This window comes from Bidens hawaiensis, unplaced genomic scaffold (assembly GCF_021521415.1).
Source record: "Bidens hawaiensis isolate Kalapana, Puna unplaced genomic scaffold, B.hawaiensis_p1.1 tig00000458_1, whole genome shotgun sequence".
NCBI lineage: Eukaryota > Viridiplantae > Streptophyta > Magnoliopsida > Asterales > Asteraceae > Bidens > Bidens hawaiensis.
In genome coordinates this window covers 429,882-452,738 of record NW_027491030.1, presented here as the reverse complement: position 1 = coordinate 452,738, position 22,857 = coordinate 429,882, and the positions used below count along the sequence as shown (strand labels likewise).

General features: G+C 35.0%; 2 pseudogenes; one reads left to right on the top strand and one right to left on the bottom strand.

Moving 5' to 3' along the window:
• The first annotated feature begins 5,001 nt into the window (after positions 1 to 5,001).
• Positions 5,002 to 5,747, top strand: LOC143626162 (RING-H2 finger protein ATL66 pseudogene; annotated as a pseudogene).
• Positions 5,748 to 11,200: 5,453 nt separating this feature from the next.
• On the bottom strand, positions 11,201 to 12,951 carry LOC143625140 (transcription factor bHLH51-like; annotated as a pseudogene).
• Between the last annotated feature and the right edge of the window lie 9,906 nt (positions 12,952 to 22,857).

Below are 22,857 nucleotides of genomic sequence, written 5' to 3'. Positions count from 1 at the left end.
GGCATTATAGATTATCCCTAACCCAGTGTTTTCTTTTTCCTCAGACGTTCGTCTTATTAAACGTCTTGCGTATCTCTTTTTCCTCAGGCGTTCGTTTCCTCACCCAGCGAACTCTTTATATTTAAATAATTCGCTGCCTGAAATCACAAATCCAAACAAAGAAATTAGCAATTCATCTAATCAAACATAGATATTAAATTAATTGAGAAACAGAAGCAATCGAACCAGAAGGCAACTGAAGAATTGGATGAGCTCTGATCAGCTTTGACAAAATCAACAGCATTTTCTTTAAGGACTTTATTGGCCAAGGATTTGCATCATCATTGTTCTTCATACATATGTATTGAGGGGTAAAATTGTGGAGGCCAAACTCACTGTAAAATAGCAATTTCATTCCCATCAAACATAATCACATATTTATTTGAATCATAAATTTGCCAAATTAAAAAAGAAATAATCACCTATTTGTGGAAGCCTGAAACCTTTGATTGCTCATGTTGATCATACGAAGAAAGCTATTATGAGCGCAGCCGTAGAATATAGAATGAATATGAATATTATGAATATGTTAGGTTGCAGAAGCTAGTGATGATTTATACGAAAATAAATTAGGGCATCCATGTTTTTTTGTTTCAATGGGCCTTGTTTATATATTTATTATGTTTAAATGGTATGATTCTTCTTTTATGATTTAGGCCCAACAGTAGATTGTAGAACTGTTAAAAGAAGTGTTAAATCTGGTAGTTTATAATTTTATATATAGAAATATAGGTAAAAATAAATACAGGAAACTTAAATATTTTATGGCATAAAATCATCAATGGTTTCCGTAAATTCCACAACCGAAAAGTTTCATCGTAAGGGAGGAAATTAAGGCGTCTTGGTCAACCGGCTGATGAAACTCGATGTGTACATCGTGCTCTCTTTTGTCGAAACTTATTAGTATCTGTGATAACTACAAAAAAGAAAAATCAAGTGTTTTACTCATAGCTCGAAATTTGAGATAGTACCACTTATTCACTTAACCATCTCAAATGTTTTGAAACCAAAAGTGTGTGGATTGTAATATACACCCTAAATTGTGTCCAAGAGATTTCGATCAAATAAGGCAATGTTCACTAAGTTTTATCAATCACACCCTACAATAAAATATGGCAAAAGCGAATTCATAATTCGTATTAGAATGTTTTATTTGCATTGGAATACTATGATTTCCATGTTTCCTTATTTGTGGATACAGGCACATTACTTGAAGTATGGACATAGTAACTAGTTATCAATACAAACCAAAGTCTGCTATGGGAAGATTGTCATTCCATTCTAAACATCAAAACAAACTCACCTCAACAAATTCAACTAGTTGTGATGCAGCTGCTCGTAATAATGAATTCCTAGCGGAAATAGTAAGAACGTTAATCAAATTAATGAAAACCAATCAAAAGAACATAACCTTAATAAAGAGGAGCTGATCCAAGAGTTAATAAACTCTTATATGGATCACCTTATTGAGGGCCCAAACTTATATAGAGCGTAATTCAGGCTACGAGTGGAGTATGAGGTCATAACGGTCAACGAAAAGATCTTGAGCCGGGTCTTGCAATTGGCCAAGCTGCCGACCCTAAATCCATCTTTAAGCATCTGGTTTCACCTAAGAAGACGTTCTCCTCAAGGTCCACAACAATAAAAGATTTCATAATTAGCTCTACGTATTTGTCGTTGTCATTCATAATTAAAGTTATTATTTAATGTATTAATTCAAGTTTCCTTTTGTCGTTTTGTAATTTTGATATTGAATTACTTTATTTATATTATTGTTATGCAAACAATCCCCCCCCCCCCCCCCCCAACCAAAAAAAAAAGAAAAACTTGATCTGGACTATCACAATCTTCACTAGGATCTTAGGCAGCCAGTAAATCCCGTAAAAAAGTTTCTCTAGATTTATACCACACTCCTTTGCCCATGTATGGAACGCCATAGCTCTCCTCTGGTGGATACATTGTTTTCACATCCATAGAAGTCGGATGTTAATACATCCTAGCTATTTCGGTCTCTCCGGATGTTATCCTCCTTGAGCCAGTTTTTGTTTCCTTGAAAAAGATTCCTCATCCTTCTTTTATCTTCTTCTGTATCATGCCTCAACACTTCATATTTACTCCAGCACGGTGAGTAGTAGAACACCATCGTAAGCAACAGTAATCTCTTTTAGATAGTATGCGTTGATTGCGTTCTGCTATAAGATGGTCAATTCATTGGTTATTGATCAGTAAGCGTAATTAATCGACAAAAAAAAAAAAAAAAAAACTTTATTGATGTCCTTTTTTTTCTTCACACGTAAATATGTTTCCCAAAGCGAAACTAAGCTAATTAATCGACAATATTCACATATACTTTTGCTTATTACTATTTTTTCAAAGGCAGTATCTAGCGATTGATACTCGTCAAAGAAAATGCCTTTCGGTAACAAGTGTATCTTTGAAATTTCCAAAGTAATCTGTAAACAATTTAAACAAGTACCAAGACAAGCAATATGCAATATCAGTTTTATAGAATACTCTAATCATTTTCCATGATTATGAAACTAAGACAAAAACGTCTCCCTCGTCACCTGTCACTAAGCAATATGCATGTCTTTTCAATGTCATATTTGATTTGGGTGATAAGGAAAAAATGGTTTTTGCTCATTAGGATCAGAAGATTATCCAAATCATCAATTTGTTGCAAGATAAAAATTTAAGTTTTCTTTTCGCTAGGTGGGGGTGACATAGCCACTTACTTGAATTCCTAGATTGGGGGCAGTACGCGCGCTTTCTTTATAGTAAAGGGCAATGCTCCGGTAAATGGTATACCAACGGAAATTGAGAATACAAATAAAGCACACTCTAACTCCTAACATGAACATGCTCACACATGAGCTAACAGTCTAATTATGGGTGGGCTTAGGGTAAAGGTTATTTGGTTAATTGGCTTAATTGTTTAAAAATGGGGTGGGTTTAGCTTAATTGGTCTAAAAGGATTAATGAGCAAATGGTTCGGTTAACTAATTGGTTTGTGATAGGTTCATATTTGTTAAAAGATTTTATAACTTATTGGTATATTTAATTTTGTATTAAATTTTTGTTAATTATGTATAGGGGGCGGGTGTCAAATTTGTTTTTGTATACCAAAACGAAACAAAAGAATAACTTTATGGGTGTTCTTTTTTTTTTCTCCAATACACAACTCTTTATATTCTACGGAATATAAAATCTATTCACGAAAAAAAGCAAAGAACACATAAGACATCATCTTGTTCTTTTTGCTAATCTTATTGCACTTAGGAATTACTATATCATTACTAGAAAAATGATTATCACCGACGGTAAAAAGAAGAAAAAGAAACATTAGTGCCACTACCAATGTTTTAAAAATCGGTATTTTACTTATACCGGATTGAGTTAAAAAAATGGCACAATCGGTTTAACCGGGTTATACCGGAAGGTTCAACCGGTTAAATAGTTTACCTTATAATTTTCTATAAATGTAACTTTAATAAAAAAATAACCCAAAATAAATGATTCCATAATAAAAAAATAATCTAAAAGTTAATCCATATTAAAAAATAATGCAAAAAAACACTCAATTTAAAAAAAAATAGTTTTAAAGTTTACACGTTTGAATGTTAATTGTTGCGTTAAAAGTAATTTTTAAAAAAATATGAGCCGCAAAAATAAAAAAATTATCGGATTTAAAACCGGTATTTTAGAAAAAAACCGCCGATATGATGTTCTATCAAACCGGTAAAAAATACCGGACTCAAAATACCGGCATGCTGTACGAAATCCGGTTCAACATGCCGGTTAAACCAGTTTTTAAAACACCGGCCACTACAAAGCTTAAAACAAATTTATATACATGCCCATTTTGGGCGGGCCACACTCAGCCCACTTACCAATATGGCCCAAGTCCAGCTCAAAGGTACCCAGCCCAATATTCTTAATAATCCGATTCCGGGTTACTTATCCATCATTCCAGCCGCCCCAATTTCTTGCTTTTGTTAACAAAAATTATATTTTTGAATCATATATATATATATATATATATATATATATATCTGTATAAATGTATTACTAATTTATGACATGGGGAATGAATTTGTATTGTTCCAAATATGAGTAATGATTATTGGCTAAACTTAAATTATAAATAGGTAGAGAGAGAGAGAGACCGGAACATGATTCAAATGAGAATCACCCGGTGCGTTGTTGATTAGGGCAAATCAGGGAAACCCTATAGCGACAAAAGGTCGCTGGTATTGGGTGGATCATTTGGCACTATTTAACTTATTCACTTACTCGAGAATAAATAAATAAAAACTTTATAGCTACAATTAGTCATCAGGATAATTTTAATGTATAAAAATTTAAAAAAGATTATAAAAGCCTTTTATTTCATTGAATATAAAAAAACAAAATAAACAAAAAGTATTTTAGATAGTATCTAGTTGTCGTCACAACTTTTCACTCAGACGTAAAATAAGTCTCATCTCTTCACCAAATCAATCATAGCTATAACGTTTGACCGATAAAAGTTTAATGAACACCAAATAATGATGGCATTTGTTATCCATATAGACGAAGGGGGCACAAAGTCAAATTCTTGTGGCGCGCGTTAGCCATTATAATTCAAATTTCAATTAACAAGTTGGTACATAAAACATAAAACAAATATATAATTATAAACTATTTCAAGAAGCTGGATCATATTGATTATTTTAATTTATTGAACATATGCCTTAAAAAAATAAGGAAATAAAAATCTTGACAGGTAAATACAATTATACAAGTATCCAACTCCAAAATAAAAAATATATTTCCCCTTTTTCCAACTAGCTCATTCCCTTTAACTACAAAGCTTTCTACAGATCCAATCACATTCACATCATATCCATCGTAACACCATTATTTTTATTATTATTATTTTAAAAAGGCGTATGTCGCAGTAGTAGCGTTGTTAAACAATAACAATGTCCTCCAACGACTCTCAAACATTCCATTGGCAAGACGACGACCTCGACGACGACAACTTCCAAATCCACGGCAACACACGCCTCTACATCCTCGTACTCTTTTCCATTGTTCTCCTAATCACCATATTATTCTTCCTATACTACCGTTGCACCGAAACCACCCGGTCTTCCACCACCAACTCCTCAATTTACCACACGTCTCCACCGTCTTCTCAACTACTACAAGGACTCAATGCTAGCATGATCAACAGCCTACCGATCACGATACACCGACAGGTTAATTCGAATGAAACAACAACGTTGGAATGCAGCATTTGTCTTGGAGGGTTTGAAGAAGGTGACAAAGTAAAGGTGTTGCCTGTTTGTTGTCATCGTTATCATTGTGAATGTGTTGACAAGAGGCTGATGGCCCACTCGAGTTGTCCTATTTGCAGGACAGAAGTACGAGTCGACTCACCGGTATGACAACCGTCTAATACTTTTTTTTTTATGCTTAGTTTTATTATTTTAATTGTTTTGGCTCGTCCAATGAGAAAGATTCGACCATGTGAACATGAACTCATAATCCGGTGATAAAGGTTTTAAATTGTGAATTTTGATTTATTTTTCCTATGTAAATTTTGTTTTATATGCGTATATATTTACTAGTGGGTGGCTCGTGATTCGCGACTGGTTAATACGGATACGCATCAAGTTTGTTTTTAATTGTTTTGGCTCGTTAAATCAACTGTTGTACCGATACCATACATATCAAAAGTTATAAACTCTTAAAATTCAAAACTTATTTGTATGAAGTGTAGATATATAAAAATAAATAAATTTATATAGTACCATCAATTAGAGGTAGACAAAAAATCAGGTTCCGGATGTTACCTGGCGTGCCAGGCCTGAACAGGTTCCGTTTCTACCCGACCGCGAGTAGGAATCAGGTTGATTAGCTACTCAGAAAAATCCTATCAAACCTACTGGAACCATATCCACTTCTACTTGATCAAAACCCGAACCCGACCTAGCCAAAACCCAGAGTTGGCCTGGCTAATAGCCGGCAAAATACCCAATCATACCCGAAAGCGATTCCAACCAGGTTTCGGTTCATAAAAATACCCGATTTATCCACTTCCAGTGTCTAGTACCGATAAATAAAAAATATACAAATCGTGTCAAGTGTGTAAAGTGTGACTAGCCTGAGCCTAGTTATATAACTTTGTGTGACTTTTTGCTTTTTTATATTGGAGTCAATTTACCGGTCAATATACTAACATCTTTATAATCTTGCTTGATAGTGACTAACATTTGTTACGTGTTTAAAAAGTATTTTTTTATAGCACAAGTAATGGTCTTGTGATCCGTAGTTTTTTCTGTATGCCATGTCAAACGCATAAGTAAAAGTGTCGACCCATGTTGTCCCACTTTTTCTCGTTTGATATATTTTTAAAATTTACAAATGCATTACATATTTATTTTTATTATTCAACTTTTTCTATAAAATATAATATTACAACTATCTTGACAATAAAATGGTTCTTCGCGGTTCATCCATGATCGACTCCGTATGCTCTTATGTAAAGTTTTTCTATATCATGTTTATATTTTGAATTTTATCATGTAACATATTTCTGGATCATGACTATATCCTGAATGCGTAATTATTAAATGTTCAATTAATATTACAAAGAAAATATATTTCCTTCAAATATATATATATATATATATATATATAACGATAAACGAAGAAAAACTCATGAAAAGCAAAAATTTGCAGTAACCGCGTATCTTGTGTTCTTCCGGTGAAAATGTTTCCTTTACTAGATCAAACAACGAGTGACGCTTTTTGTTGGATGGAATCTAATGCTTCATTTTGAATCAAACCTTCTTGCATTTTACAAAGGTATTTCAATAGGTAAATATACTTATCATTAGAGGTTAGGATATTGTTCGTGTTTGTTCGTTAAGGAAATAATGTGTTCACCGAATGAAAGGGTAAACCGTAAAAGCTTTTATAAGTTAGTACAGTGTCATAGTAATTTGCTATATCCTCTCATGGATGAATATGATACTGGACGTACAATAGTTCCCTTAAGGATAGTCGTGGACATTACGATAATTCCTTTCAAGGATAGTACGATGGTTCTGTAATGGGCCCACCATATAATATTATTAATATAAACAGCTAAACTGGATGGGTGAATAAGGTGGAACCCATAATTTCGTCAGGCATATACAGTAATAAGTAAGACAGAACAAATAAGTTGAAAATATATAAATGTAAGAGAGAGAATTATCAAGAAAAGGACGAGGAATCAAAGTAAAGGTATATATACAAGTGTCTGAGTCATGCTTATTTTGATGGAGGTGTTAACATGATTATGTTATATATTAAGATATTAAGGTTTTAATTTTTAAAGAGTGTACTATTTAATCGTTCAAAAAAATATACAAGTGTGTTAGTAAGTGTTTCTAAGAATTTAATAACATAAATATATATTTAATGATAGTTTAATGTTTACAGGTAGACATAAAGTAAATATGTTTTAATGTAAAAGTATGTTAATGTACATTAATGTTATTAAATCCGCACGTTGTGGCAGGGATATGAGATACAAGGATTTATGTCGTTTAGTCAAAAATGACCTATGTTTACGGGTTCCAACCCCGAATTTATTATTGTTTTTCAACTCTCATGATGAGTGAATACAAATATAAAGATAAACGACTTAAGATTAGGGTTTCCAGCTTAAAAAACAAGAAAACATAAACGGGTCATAATAAAAAGATCCAAGGCAGCAATGCTTGAAAAAAAAAAAGAAAAACTATCATGTCTTCTATCTTCCAAATAATCTTCAAGTAAATTGAGTCAAAACCAGTCTCAATCCGAGCCCAAGTCTCCACAAACCCAAAAGGCCCAATAATTAAGTAGCTAAGCATTGAAGGAAGTCAAGGAACTAGAGATGAAATTCATATTTTATGATTACAAGGTGGTTAATTTATGTTGTTTACGCTTTTCAATTAACTGGAAAAAAAAAGGTTTTGTGAAGATTGAATCAATGTAAGCGTTTATAAACGAGTCTTTATCAGAGTTTTAGGCTTCAGACTTGCGCGGATTATTATCTCATTATAAATGCCCAATTTAAAAATCTACGAACTATACGGTTGGGTAATTTAAATCAAAGATCATTCTAGAGGCGGGTTATGCAATTTGTTAATCCAATATCATTGTCCTAGTATTAGGCATGACTCATCCAATATCTACCTCACTAGAGAACTTTTGTCGTCTTAGTAACTTTTAGTAGCAATCAAATCTTTTAGCCATTATTGTTCTTTGTTAAAAAAAAGTATCTTTTAAAAAGGATTTTTTATGTCAAAAGAGGTTTTGTACTCTTAATCATTGTTATGATAATGACACTAAATAAAGAAAATACATAATTACAAATCCTATTGTAAATTAGTGTGCCTATACTCGTATACCCAATACTATATACTAAACGGTGCACTTGGATGTCTCCAATCTTTGGGCATAAAACGATGAAATATTGCAAAGTAGAAGGATTGGAGTTTTTATAATAGTCTTTCTTGTTCTTCTTTTCTCTAGGTCGTAAGTTTCAAGGATAAAGGAGAACTGAGTTTTGTTATTGATGAACATTAAAGAACACATACATACTAATGTTTATGGTGTAGTTTGTTCTTGTTCATTAATGCTAGGCATGTAAAGAAACCGAACGCTAAGTGAATTGTTTGTGAACGGTTTGGTAGGAAGTTCTTTTACATAACGAAAGAACATGAATATAGAGGTAGGGTAATAAAAAGACAGGAAACCAATTATAAAGACACCCGCAGGTCACCCAGGGTACCCGCAGGAGTTACCCGCGGACCATCCATGATACGATATTATTTATTTTTTATATGTTTGGTTATTATGTTTAAGTTTGGCTACGTGTTAGGTCTTTTATGGTTAGTAGAAAGGGTTATTTAGTATTTTGTTTGATTATATAATTAGTATCGTATCATGAATAAAATATAGCAGATTGTTTTAAGTTAATTTTTTCTCCTAAATCTTAGTATTCTTCTTCTTCAAGTCTCTAACCCTATCAAGGGTATCAGAGCAACCAGTCAATCCGTAGCCGCCATGACAAACATACGTAATCAAGAGGTTGACAAGGCGATCAAGGACCATGACAGAGCCATCACTGATATCCAGGAAACCTTAGTAACTATGATGAAACAATAAGAACAGTTGATGAAGCAACAAGAGCAAATCTTGAAGGTGGCGACTGATAACATATCCAACATGTTCGGTTATGGTAAGGCCATTGATGCTTCTAGTAGCAAATAGATGAGGATCGGGAAGGTCGACTTTCCCAAGTTCAATAGGGAAGACGCACAAGGGTGGTTGTATCGTTGTGAGCATTATTTTTTGCAATCGATAAGACACTGGATAACTTAAAACTCCGGCATGCTGTCATCCACCTTGAAGGCGATGCTATTCAGTGGCAGCGATCTTACATGAAGACCTGAAAAGCTACTGGAGCAGAACTCCCATGGGAAGAGTATGTTAGGGCTATCTCAAGTCGGTTTTCTGATAACATGTTTGAAGACCCGTTGGAAGAAATCGCGTCCTTAACCCATGTTGATTCTCTACTCGACTACAACAATTCATTCAACGCCCTGTTGAACAAGGTAAGCATTATTGAAACGCAAGCTATCACTTTATACCTTAAGGGCCAATAAAAATGAGGTCAGTGGACCTGTCAAAATGTTTAAGCCACGTACCCTACATGAGGCATATGGGTTGGCGTGAATACAAAACAACAACAATTTAAGGGGTGTAGTAATCCCCACCGGTGACTCTCAAGAAATAATTGTTCCTCCAATTAACGCTTCAAAACTTTCATTGCTGCCAACTCCCATATATGGAGCCATCGAGTCGCCGATTTCTAAATTGGGATTTTTTTAGCTCTAGGCATTTGACGGGTGATGAACTCGAGTTAAAAAGAGCAAAAGGGGAATGTTTCTGGTGTACAGAAAAGTATTTTCTGGGCACAAGTGTAAGAAAAAACAGCTTTACATACTCGAGGTGGAGGGTGAAAAACAAGCAACATAAGAGGATGAAGACAATGTTACTTAAATCGCTTTTTGAGGGAAAAAAGTTGATTAAGGGGGGGGGGGGGGTATTTATACGATATTATTTATTTTATATATGTTTGGTTATTATTTTTTTTAGTTTGGGTACTTGTTAGGTCTTTTATGATTAGTAGAAATGGGTGTTTAGTGTTTTGTTTGATTATATAATAAGTATCGTATCATGAAAAAAATATAGCAAATTGTTTTGAGTTAATTATTTCTCCTAAATCTTAGTATTCTTCTTCTTCAAGTCTCTAACCTTGTCAATCCATAATGCCCGCATGAATTTTTTACCAAAGAATAGAAGTCCAAAATACCCATCCAAGGATCATAATTTCATCCGCAGTTACGGAAGCTTCCCGCACGCGGAAGGACAAAAGAGGGACTTCACATTTATTAAAGAAAGGCAGTTATAACAAATGTCTTCTAGAAGATTTGGGTAAATATTTCCTAATAGTGACATTTACCTCCCTATGAAGAGCACGAGATGACACAACCAATCAAGAAAAGCCAGCTGGACATTTTGTTATGATCATGCACATGGCCAGCTGTCGTCTCCTATCAAAAGCGACCACGTGCCCACTCAGGTAGAAGGAAACATCTTTCAGATTGCGACAACTCGACCACTTATACTTCCCCATCCTCGACTATAAATACTCTATCCATCATCATGAGATATCCATTCACAATTTTCATATTACATCAATCACTTTGTATTTACTCTCTCTATTAGAACAATACTTATTCACACGCCGTAGGGTGGTTACGGGAAGACCCCCGTCTTGTCCTTCCCCTAACGAGCTCACGGTGGTTTGTTTTGCAAGAATCAGATCAGGATCTAGCTTGATTCCTCACTAATTTTAGCTTAAATCCATCAAACATAGATCTAACTCTAACACGATTAGATCCGTGTTTCCAGATTCTCCCACGGATGACACCAATGAAGAAACACGGAATTCTTACCCTAACTCTTAGCACACATTCTTAAATCGATTGAAATTAAACTCTTAGCACAAATTCTTCGTGGTTCGATACCCTAACTAGCTAGTTTCAGTTAATTCTTACCCACAGAAGAAACACGGAATTCTTACCCTAACTCTTAGCACACATTCTTAATCGATTGACTTTAAACTCTTAGCACAAATTCTTCGTGGTTCGACACCCTTCTTACCCTAACTGGCTAGTTTCAGTTAATTAGGAACACATTTCTCTCTATATTTATTTAATCGGTCCCTTCAACGTCGATCATATTGGACATGTGAAATAACCACCAGAGCAAAATATAACAGTTTGACTGCTACAATATAAATAAATTGTCACAGACGTGTCTCAATCATTACATAAACCTCTGGGAAATAAAGACAAGAAATAATAAACTGCAAAACACTTGCAACAGACCTAACAATGAAGACAAAAAAAAGTTATTGTGATTACTATAGCAAATTCATAAATAATGTCTATATTTTGCAATGCTTATGATGATGCTTAGTGAAGTCTCTATCCACACCCGCTAGTGTCGTAATTAGATGAACAGAAGAACCTTTGGCGCTTACTTTTGATTCGATAGTGTGACGATAATGTCCAAGAAGACGATGAAACAATTCTACCCAATAATACTTTAAGAGACTCTTTCAGCGTTGTGATTTCGTTCTTACTCGTGCTAGTCGTGACACGAAGGATGAAGTTGCATACAATCCTGCCACCCAAGCAGGTCATATCTGCTTGGACCATGGTTAACCTTAGGCTTTTGAGGGAGCGATCTCTGAAAATAGTTCTGCCCGATCTTCACAACAAACGGAAGCCCTGATTAAAACGTCGTTAGTAGGGTCCGTCGTGTTCAAATCATGGTCGATAATTACTTCATCCAAATGTGTTGGAATTTTAAAGACTTTGCTTAGTTCCTTTGTTTCCGACTGCACTTGTTTTTATCCCCTAAGGCAGATTCTAAAGTTAGAGCCTTTAAAAAAATTTCTTAAGAAATCTTAAACCTGAAAAGTAACTTCTTAACTTCTTAACCGCAGTGATGCCTCTAGGAAACACGGATCTAACATGAGTTATTAACCAGCTAGGAGTGAATTTGTCAATCAAAAAAATGTGCTTGGTAACTAATTAAAAGGTGAGGAACTTAGTGATGTCTCTTCTCATTGCATAATTCTATAATTTTTTATATAGCTTTAAGACATTTGCAAAATCTTGTATCATGTTATTCAAAATATATTTAAGCTAGCAACCAAAATAAAGAAGATACTAGCCTTTTCGGAACTGGAGATTAGTTTTCTTAGAGTAGCAAGATGTGCATTGATCCTATCTCTACGTCTCTTTTCGGCTTCACTATGGTTCTTGGAAGCACTTCCCACTTTACCATCATCCATTGCACCGTCAACGCCACCATTGCCACCGACGCTACCTTCACCGCCACAGCGATCAGAATCACTGAACTGATTCTCACTTGGAGACACCAAAGAATGATCCCAGTTGTTGTACTGATCAGCATCACTATTTTGGGTCCAAGACCAAACAAAATCATCCATTTTGAAAGTAACAAGTTAAAGGTGCTTGGATTATTAATGGTTTTGGGATATTTGAAGGTGAATGGTGAGGGTTTGTTCTCCAATGAAAAATCATGTTTTATTGAGAGTTATCCACATGTCACCTCCAACACTTTGATTAAATGGTAGTATCATTTAAAATAAAGGATTGGAAAAGTCTCAGCCGCAAAGCAACTTAAATGATTATATATCATGTCAAAAGACAAATTGATTGGGAGATATATAAACAATAGTCCATGGATCCAAGAAAGATTTTTTGTGACGTACCAACTTTATTGTGAATAATGCATTTATTTTAATAATAATAACAGCCATATATACATGGTTAAATGTATCATATAGTTGCTAATAAAAACATAAAACTATAAGGGAAAGTTAAATATTTCGTAGAAACATCCCTTTTTTTGTTTGGCATTTTCTAAGCGTAAGCGAGCTTATTTTACTACATATAAAAAGCTTAATCTAATGCGTTCGTGTTTATAACACATTCCTTTTCACTATCTACACACCCTTCTTCCACGTATCATAAACTTCGCAAACTTGTCACTAACCACATTATATAATGGTGAAACCTAAAGACAGCCAAAATGATGATAAGCCGTGAACTGTCACATCGGAAAACACTCACTTTTCAAGAACACTAACAAAGTAGGGTGTGATTTTTATATTTAAATGTAGAAGATAAATGAGAGAAAGTAATATAAACGAATTTGGAAAGAATTTATAGTCATTTGGACTACAGTATTTGAATTAATTTCAACTTTATTTGATGAGAAAGATCATGTGTTAAAAGATAAAGTTTTTTTTTGAGTTGGGGTATGTAAAATGAAGATAAAGTGTTGGCACATCAAACTTCATTTTCAAACATAATGATTCTTACACCACTTACATCGGTGGACCTTCACCATCAATGGCTATTCTGGCTTTAGGCTGAGGGGTGTGGGGGGCGCGAGAGGGGGCGCGAGTGGGGGCGCCAGCCAATAATATTGTGACGTGTGGCAGAGAGAAAGTTGATAAGATGGGTGTTGGTAGTGGTGCTCGCGCCCCGGGACATGGTGTGGAGGGGCGCGAGAGGGGGCGCGAGCGGTTTTTTTTTTATTATTTTTTAAATGTAGTAAAAAAACGTATTATTAAAAAAACGCAAAAATTATTTAAAAAAACACACATTTTTTTGAAAATTCATATAATAAAAAAAACATACTAAAAATTAAACAAACAATAATATTTAATAATAAAACTAATCTAATACAAGATCCTCTGGTCGCCTCGCCCACAAATGTTCAACCAACTCATGTCGAAGATCCCCGTGTATCTCACGGCTCTTGATATTTGCTATGTTATGAAGTTTTTGTTGATCACTGATTGTGGACGGTTGTGGCGGAATGTCACCTTGGTAGTTTTGGCATATAGCTTTGCCCTCGTCTTCTAACGTCATGTTGTGTAGGATAAGACACGTGTAGACGACGTCCATTATCCTCTCCCGAGTCCAATAACGTATCGGGTTCGCCAGAACATAATATTGTTTTTTTATAGCTCCAAAAGCTCTTTCAATATCTTTTCTAGCAGACTCTTGCATCTTCGTAAAATACTTCCGTTTGTCGGCGACTGGATCTGTAAAAGCTTGAACTAACACAGCCCATTCGTTGTAAATACCATCGACCAGATAGTACCCGTACTTGAAGAGTTCTTCATTTGCAACAAAAGATTGAGGTGGTTCAACCCCGTCGATAAGGTCGTTGATCAAATGTGACTGATCGATAACATTAAGGTCGTTATTTGACCCAGCAACACCAAAAAAGCATGCCAAAACCAAAGATCCTGTGACACCGCCGCCTCAAGTATGAGGGTCGGCCCTTCATGATCACCACGGTGGAACTGACCTCGCCAGGCCGTTGGACACATAGCCCATCCAACATGCGTACAATCGATGCTACCTAGCATCCCAGGAAAACCATGTTTTTCTGCGTGCACCTCATATATGCGTTGGATGTCATACGTTGTAGGTTTACGCAGATATCTCCGAGCGTAAGTCGATATGACTCCTACGTACAATATATATTAAAAAATGTAATAAATATTTAATAAAAAGTAAAATTAATGTTTTTTACCTTGGCAGAAAAAATGAAGGGATTCACGTGCAACCCTTTTCGACATCTGTAAATACTCATCCAAAGCGTCCGACGAGATGCCGTACGCTAGTTGACGAATAGCAGCCGTGCATTTTTGAAGAGGGGTAAAACCGGGAAGACCCCTAGCATCCTCCCTTTGTTGGAAAAAGGGATACCGTGACTCTAAATCACTCGCTATACGCGTGAACAATTGCCTGCTCATTCGAAAACGAGTTCGAAAATCCGACTCCGCGTATACCGGTTGAGGGCTAAAATAATGCCTCATCAAAGTATCGTTAGCACCCGATCGATCACGATCACGAGGTGGTGCTCTAACCCTCGGGAGTCGGGGTTGATGGGCTTGATTTTGCAAGAGATTTACCACGGCTGCGGTCAAAACTCCCCCTACATGAAGAAGCAAATCATCCTCTTCGGAGGAGTCGGAATCAGACGAGTACGACGACATTATTTTTAAAAAAAAAAATGGGACGATGGGTTGTTTGGAGATTGAAGTTGTGTTTGATATGGTAAAAATGGGTTGATTTAGGGGTATTATATAGGATTTTGTAAAGGTTTTTTTAAAAAAGTTTGAAAGAAATGGGTAATATATAGGAAGTGTTGTATAAAGAAATGGGTAAGTTTGATGTTTTTTGAAGTTGTGTTAAAGTGTTGTATAAAATGGGTAATATATAGGAGTAGAAAATTTTTTTTTTTTTTAAAAATTAAGAGCCAACGGCTCATTTATACTTTCAAACGGCTCTTTTTCACCATTCCCCATGCCCCTCACGCTCAACCTGTCCCGCGAACCCCCTGGCGCCTGCCTCTTTTTCCGCGCTCGCGCCCCTTTCACGCCCCTCTCGCGCCTCGGTGGTGTGGTCCTCGCGCCCCGGGGCGCGACCGTCTCGCCTCTTGCGCCCTTTCTCGCGCTCCGCACCCCTCAGCCTTACATCTACACTGGGTCTCCCATACGATCATCTTATTTTGAATTTTTCGAGAATATATATTATATATACATTTAAAATATTTATTAACCTTTAAAAAATGATACTCCGGATTATTTTAAGTATACCAATGAGTTTTGAAACGTGATTCCAAATTCATGTTGTGGGGTATTAATGTAGTAAATGGAGTTTGTTTTGTTTTCGTTATATCTTCACTTGTTAAAAAAGGTCATGATAAATAATTAGTGGTTGATGCATATATATGTGGGTGAGTTAATTTCAAGATTAGAGCTTCAATCGCTTTCATAGTATTCAAACCAGCCTGTAAAGATAATGAAGAGAACAAAAATAGGTGTGTTTTGAGGTTTGAAAAAAGAATAATTTTTTTCAAGATGATATTGGCTTTATATGAATATATAAAGTATAAATATATAATCTATTTTCTTCATCTTTTTGAAAGTGTTCACATTTCCTTTTTAATTTGTCCCATTACATATGTTTATTGTCAACATTTATTAACTAATTTCCAAGTTTACCCTTACACAAATGCAATCATTCAAACTTTCTTAAATTTTGTCCTTTTATATATATCAAGGGTATTATAGTCATTTGTTAAACAAAAAATGCAATCATTCAAATTTTCTTAAATTTTATATTTTTCAAACTATGACACTTGTAAATGGACAAAGAGAGTATTTGTTAATATTGGACTTTAATAAGTCTAAATTTGACCTATTGATCGGTACTATGTCTAACTTGAGAAATGTACAATGATTCAACATATTTTTCTACACCGAACTTACTACTAGAAAAGTCACTTTCCCACCAAAATTTCCTACAACAAGTAGTTCTAACAAAAATAATAAACGCAAACTTTCGTACAATATTATCTAATAAACATTATGTTAAGTAAAATAGTTTTTGTAGGAACTTTACAACCACATGTTTTTGTAGCAATTTTGTAAGAAAAAATGTTGAAAAATGGTTGAAAACGATTTTCAATCATATGTTTTTCCAACGTAACTTTTTGTTGGAAAACTGTTAGAAACTGGATTTCCCAACAAATTTTCTATGAATTCAGTTGTACGTAGTGACTTTTCTTTTTAACAGAGAGTGATCCAATTAGGTTTTTTGCTAATGAGACTATTATGTGACACAAAAACTTAGGTGGTGTTTGTTTTTTGAGAAAAGCTTTGTGATAACTCTTTCTGCGCCACAAATACCACGCACAGACATGAGCTTCTGCAAATTTTTTTCTCGCAGACGTTTTATCAAAAACATATGTACAGACTCTTCTTGATGCAGATCCAACCGTTTTTTTTACTTCTTCTAACATCTTCTAACCTCATAAAAGAAACCATCGTTCTTTCTCCTTCACAAGACTCTCAACCTTAGCCACCACTACTCCTCTTCCACTGTCACTGTTGCTCTCCTCTGTTGTCGCCGCCACTAGTATTTAATTTTTCATCCAATATTTAATATTTCATCTACATATGAATTAGGGATATTTGAATGTGGCTTTTCAAATTAATTGTTGCTAATTGGAAATCATAATCTCCAATTGGAGGAGAATCCACAAACAATTCGTCAATAGTAAAGCTAGTAGATTCGGGCTCAGCAATAAATCCACAAAAATCTTGAACACACACATATTGGTACTAATTAATAAATATTATTTCAGTGTTGTAAAACTATTATTTGAATTTAAATGTTGAAATACTTTTCTAAGTTAAAAAAAACCGATTTATTTAAATTTTAGTTTATTTTAGCTTTCTGCGGAAGTTAAAAAACAAACAACCTTATATTACAGACTGCAGACCTTTGATCCACCTATTCTTCTACAAAGGTCTGCAGATTGCAAACATTTTACCTTTTAAAAAACAAATGACACCTTAGTTATTTGCGGACTTAGCTACTTATGTAGCAACCATCACAACCTCCATCTCCTTACCAACGGAACACCCCCTAACCATTACCTTGAATCATCAAGGAGAGATATTGGTCATCGGATTCCGTCCCATTCCATCGCAGGAGTTCTTTGTTGCAGAAAACACCGTCACCGTAGGTCATGTCATATAGGTCCGAACTGGACATCCAATTGCTTCGATTTGAATCATCCGGATAGTGCCTTATATAGATATCCAATATATCAAAAAGATGGACAATCAAACCTATTTCTCGATTCAAAGAACTCATTTTTTTATCAATTTGAATCTTTACTAATTGAATCTTTACTAAAAAAACTGATTCGGCTGAATTCACTTGTTCAATCTCGAAGATTGAATATAAATAGGCTATTATGAGTTCGAGCAAGCCGCTATGGTGAAATCGGTAGACACACTCCTATCTTCCTTTCATTACGGTATTTCTGAACAAGTTCCTGGATAAAAAGTTTCAAGGTTTTGACGATATTGATGCTAGTGACGATATCCTTGATATGGAGCCGGAATTGCTAACTAGCATGAATGCGCTAACTATGAATATGATGCCTGAAGATGAAGACCTACTTAATATCACCCTTCATTTCGAATTAGCAAAAGCAATGTTTCCTTGCATAATATGGATTCCAAACATTCATGATGTGGATGTGAATAAGTCAAATGACTTCTCCCTAGGCCTATTAGTGAACCTTCTCTCCAGGGATTATGAAACAAGAAATATTCTTGTTATTGCTTCGACTCATATTCCCCAAAAAGTGGATCCCGCTCTAACAGCTCCGAATAAATTAAATACGTGCATTAAGATACGAAGGCTTCTTCTTCCATAACAACGAAAGCACTTTTTCACTCTTTCAAATACTAGGGGATTTCACTTGGAAAAAATAGAAGTCCAAAGAGGTGAAGGAGGTCCCAAATAACGAGAGATATGTAAAAAGCAGGTTTGATTACGCTTATTCCTACTCCTAAATAAAATGTAACGACGCAGAGATCCATATGTAAACATAGTATCTACCTGGACAGAGATCCATATGTAAACATAGTATCTACCTGAATAAATTAAATACGTGCATTAAGATACGAAGGCTTCTTCTTCCATAACAACGAAAGCACTTTTTCACACTTTCAAATACTAGGGGATTTCACTTGGAAAAAATAGAAGTCCAAAGAGGTGAAGGAGGTCCCAAATAACGAGAGATATGTAAAAAGCAGGTCTGATTACGCTTATTCCTACTCCTAAATAAAATGTAACGACGCAGAGATCCATATGTAAACATAGTATCTACCTGGACAGAGATCCATATGTAAACATAGTATCTACCTGAATAAATTAAATACGTGCATTAAGATACGAAGGCTTCTTCTTCCATAACAACGAAAGCACTTTTTCACTCTTTCAAATACTAGGGGATTTCACTTGGAAAAAATAGAAGTCCAAAGAGGTGAAGGAGGTCCCAAATAACGAGAGATATGTAAAAAGCAGGTCTGATTACGCTTATTCCTACTCCTAAATAAAATGTAACGACGCAGAGATCCATATGTAAACATAGTATCTACCTGGATATGCTCAAATGACCCCTTCTTACTATGAGAATGTATATAACCCTATTCCGGTATGGTCCGGCATGCATAAACTTACCATATTACTCGCCAGAAAACCTTCACCATTTCATTCACACTCGTTATACGTTAGTTATACATTCCATGTCATATAAGACCGTGTAGCTCCGTTAGGTGGTGAGTGTCGACACTATTATTTCATTTGTCGCGTAGAACCATGCAGCCCCATAGTCGTCATCAGTGGCGGATCCAAAAATTTTTGCTACGGGGGGGGGGGGGGGGCACAAAATGAATCTAGTAATAAAATGAGTCGGGTCAAAGAAAACTGGGTCGGCCAAGCATTCTAGAAACCCCTAACGGAATGAGTTTTTGGTGCACATGAGATGGTTCATTGATCTTTTTGCACACCGCCCTTTAAAAGTTAAAATACATATTTTAATTTATACGAGTATATAAAGTAAGTTAGATAATATTTTTGTTTTTTTGAACAATAGGTTAGATAATCTAACAAACAAAAATTATATTCAAAGCTATTTTCATACAAAACACTCGTCAAATTCCCTAATGATAATTTCCACGTTATATTTATAGTTTCATGTGTCATTGTGGTAACTGGTAAACACTAAATTAACTAGAGTTTATTTACTTTTGCTTTGACCAAGTAAATGCATTTTAATCTTGGTAACATATTGGGCTGTGTGAGCCTGTGAATCAAAAAAGCCCAATACACCATAAATTAATTAGGTCTTCTTCTTCTTCTTCTTCCCATACTGTACTTTTTTAAACGAGACCAGTGAGCACCCCACCGGAATTACACCTGCACAACTTTTAATCTTCTTTTTTTAGTCTCCAGTTCTCTCTGTCTCTACCAAGAGTAATTTGAGAGGGTTGGTTCTGTCCTTGGACGGTGGGCACTCACTAACAATTGACCCATTATATACTAACGCATGCCTATGAACACGGTACTCCGGCAGGCGCACGGTGGACACCGGCCCACCCTATCCAAGCCTTAGATCCGCCCCTGGTCGTCATCATTCCACATTGCAAGGACAATATATTAAAATAACATAATATAAACATGTATCAGCCTTATAGATCCTTTCTATGTTTATCATGAATACAATACATACTTATCTCATACTCATTAACACATTCGCATTACCATTTTATCGCATTCATTTCATAAAACATTACCGCTTATTCATGCTTTACGCATTTAATCTTTGTCATAGGCTAAAAGCCAAAATCGTTAAACACCTTTAAGTCATTTCACGAGTATGCGCGTTACCCCAAAACGTAGCATAAACTATGCTTAATTACTTTGTGCTAAACGGCTTATGCTAGGGTAAACGTCACACGATCTACATAAGAGTTAAATACGCAAAAAATTGTCATATACAGCTAGTGTTGCCAGAGCCGGCCCAAATGAATTACAAACTAAAGCTAGGGCTTTAGGTCCACAAATTTTTTAGCCCCCCATTGAAAAAAGGTTATATATAAATTCCGTTCTCCTTTTTTACATATAATTCTGCTTCGGTGCAGTGGTATGTCTCCACTTTCATTTTTAGGTTACCAGGGTTCGATTCCCTTTTCTTTCGTTAAATTTTTATTTTATCCAAGCTCATAAAGAGGAATGACTTAAAGACCCAAAACTACAAATCTTACATGAAGAGAAACAACTTAAATGCCCAAAACTGCAAATAAATATCTATCTTCCTCTAGTATTTGAAGTACATATTTATTTTTCTCAAAGTAAGTATTAGTTCAATAACTTCTTTCGTTTAGTATTTTAATAAAATCTTTCTTTTTTTCCTTAAATTGAAGATTAATTCGAAATCTAAGCATGTGTTGATATAAAAACAATAATGAGCATATACAGTTCTTAATTCGTAGTCAAAACTTGTTTTGAGTTTACATATTGGTTAGATTTTTTACGAAAAAAAATCATTTACTAGCTGTGTTGCTCATGTTTTAAAATATAGTATGAGAAATGAAATTGTTTCGGTTTTGAATTTAACCTATTCGTTTAATTAAATGTGAAGAAGAATGAATAAAATTTCAAAAATACAAACCCGCATTTTTAAGAAAAGGCCCCAGAGTTTTATACTCGCTTTAGGCCACCAAAAAGGTTGGGCCGCCACTGAGTGTTGCCCACAATGGGGCAGGCACTGTCGTCGACATTGTCGTATAGCAACTGTCTTCTAAGTTGCATCGGGACTTATAAGTGTTGCTTCCTCGCGTTAGAGCATTCCCATCAGTTTCTTTATCTCTATCTCTATAATTACACTAAAAAACACTTCATTTCTCTCTCATATACAATTATATAATATCTTTATCATTATTTTTTCTCTCTTCTCCACTCACAACCACTTTCAAATATATTACAAAATAAATAGAGGTTAAATAGTGTTCCTCCAAATTTACTCAAAATTTACCCCTCTTTAAATTTTTTATCTTCTCTACTCACAATCACTTACCATTCTTTACAACTTTTAGAGATTTCTCCTACAAAACTTTTCGAAAAGCTGCTGAGAATGCTCAAAGTATTTAGAACTAAGTTACAAATATTTTCATTTATGAAGTGCATTTATACGTCATTTTCAATGATAGGCTCATTTATATCTTTGTATCATAAAGTTGTGAAGTATTCCGTTAAACCAATCTAATCATATAAAGCCAAAAACAAAAACTTTAATATATAAAATCAATCACATTTTTAGCGTTTACGATTCTTTTTGGTGATCAAGAGTTTTTTGAAATTTAGTTTTATCACTTTATTGTTAAACTTTTTGCAGGTGAATTAATAACACAAACACGAGATTTGATCAATACACGATCGACTCTTTTATTAAGAAAACAACAAACGAGAAAATTTTAATAATTTACTAACACATTGAACCTATGGTATATATAAACCCAAGGTTTCTAATCCTATACTAACTCAAATACATAATTTGAATCCAAAACAAATAGGATTACATAAAATAAGACTAACTTATCTTATAATAATAAACTAATTTAATAATTAATTATTCTCCAAGATTTTAGGAGCCTTCAGTCTGTTTTGGCGTTGGACACATTTAACACTCCCTCCCAACGCCAAACTTCATCTAACCCTGACACACACGAAGCACCTCAACTCGAAACATCCCGCGACCCAACACAACAGGTCACATCTTCCGGCTTCGACTCAAGTGTTAAATTCCAACACTCCCTCTAGATCCAAACTTGTTCCTTTAAGGTCTTTCTCGGTCCCGCAACACCTGTATCCCTTTGGACTTGATTCTTGGACTTGTTACAGCCTTCACACGAAGTTGCGTCTCGATCGGTTACTCCTTAATCTACACAAGATCTAAGACATATTTAACTCACATCCAAAATAGTAACTCTACACGATCACACCAGATTGTTTCTTCTTCTTCTTGGTCGAACAAGAATAGATTTCTTTGGCTCCAAGCAATCTCCACCAACATAATTGCAAACCTGCTGAACATATCAACATGTCTTGAGTCATTGCAGCTCCGTACGCCATGGTTTGGTCCGAAACCCGACTCTAAACATCTGGTGTTGTCCGCTTTAGACAGCCCATAAACGCTACCACTAGGGACTTTTGGGTCATCAATTCAGCCTACTAAACT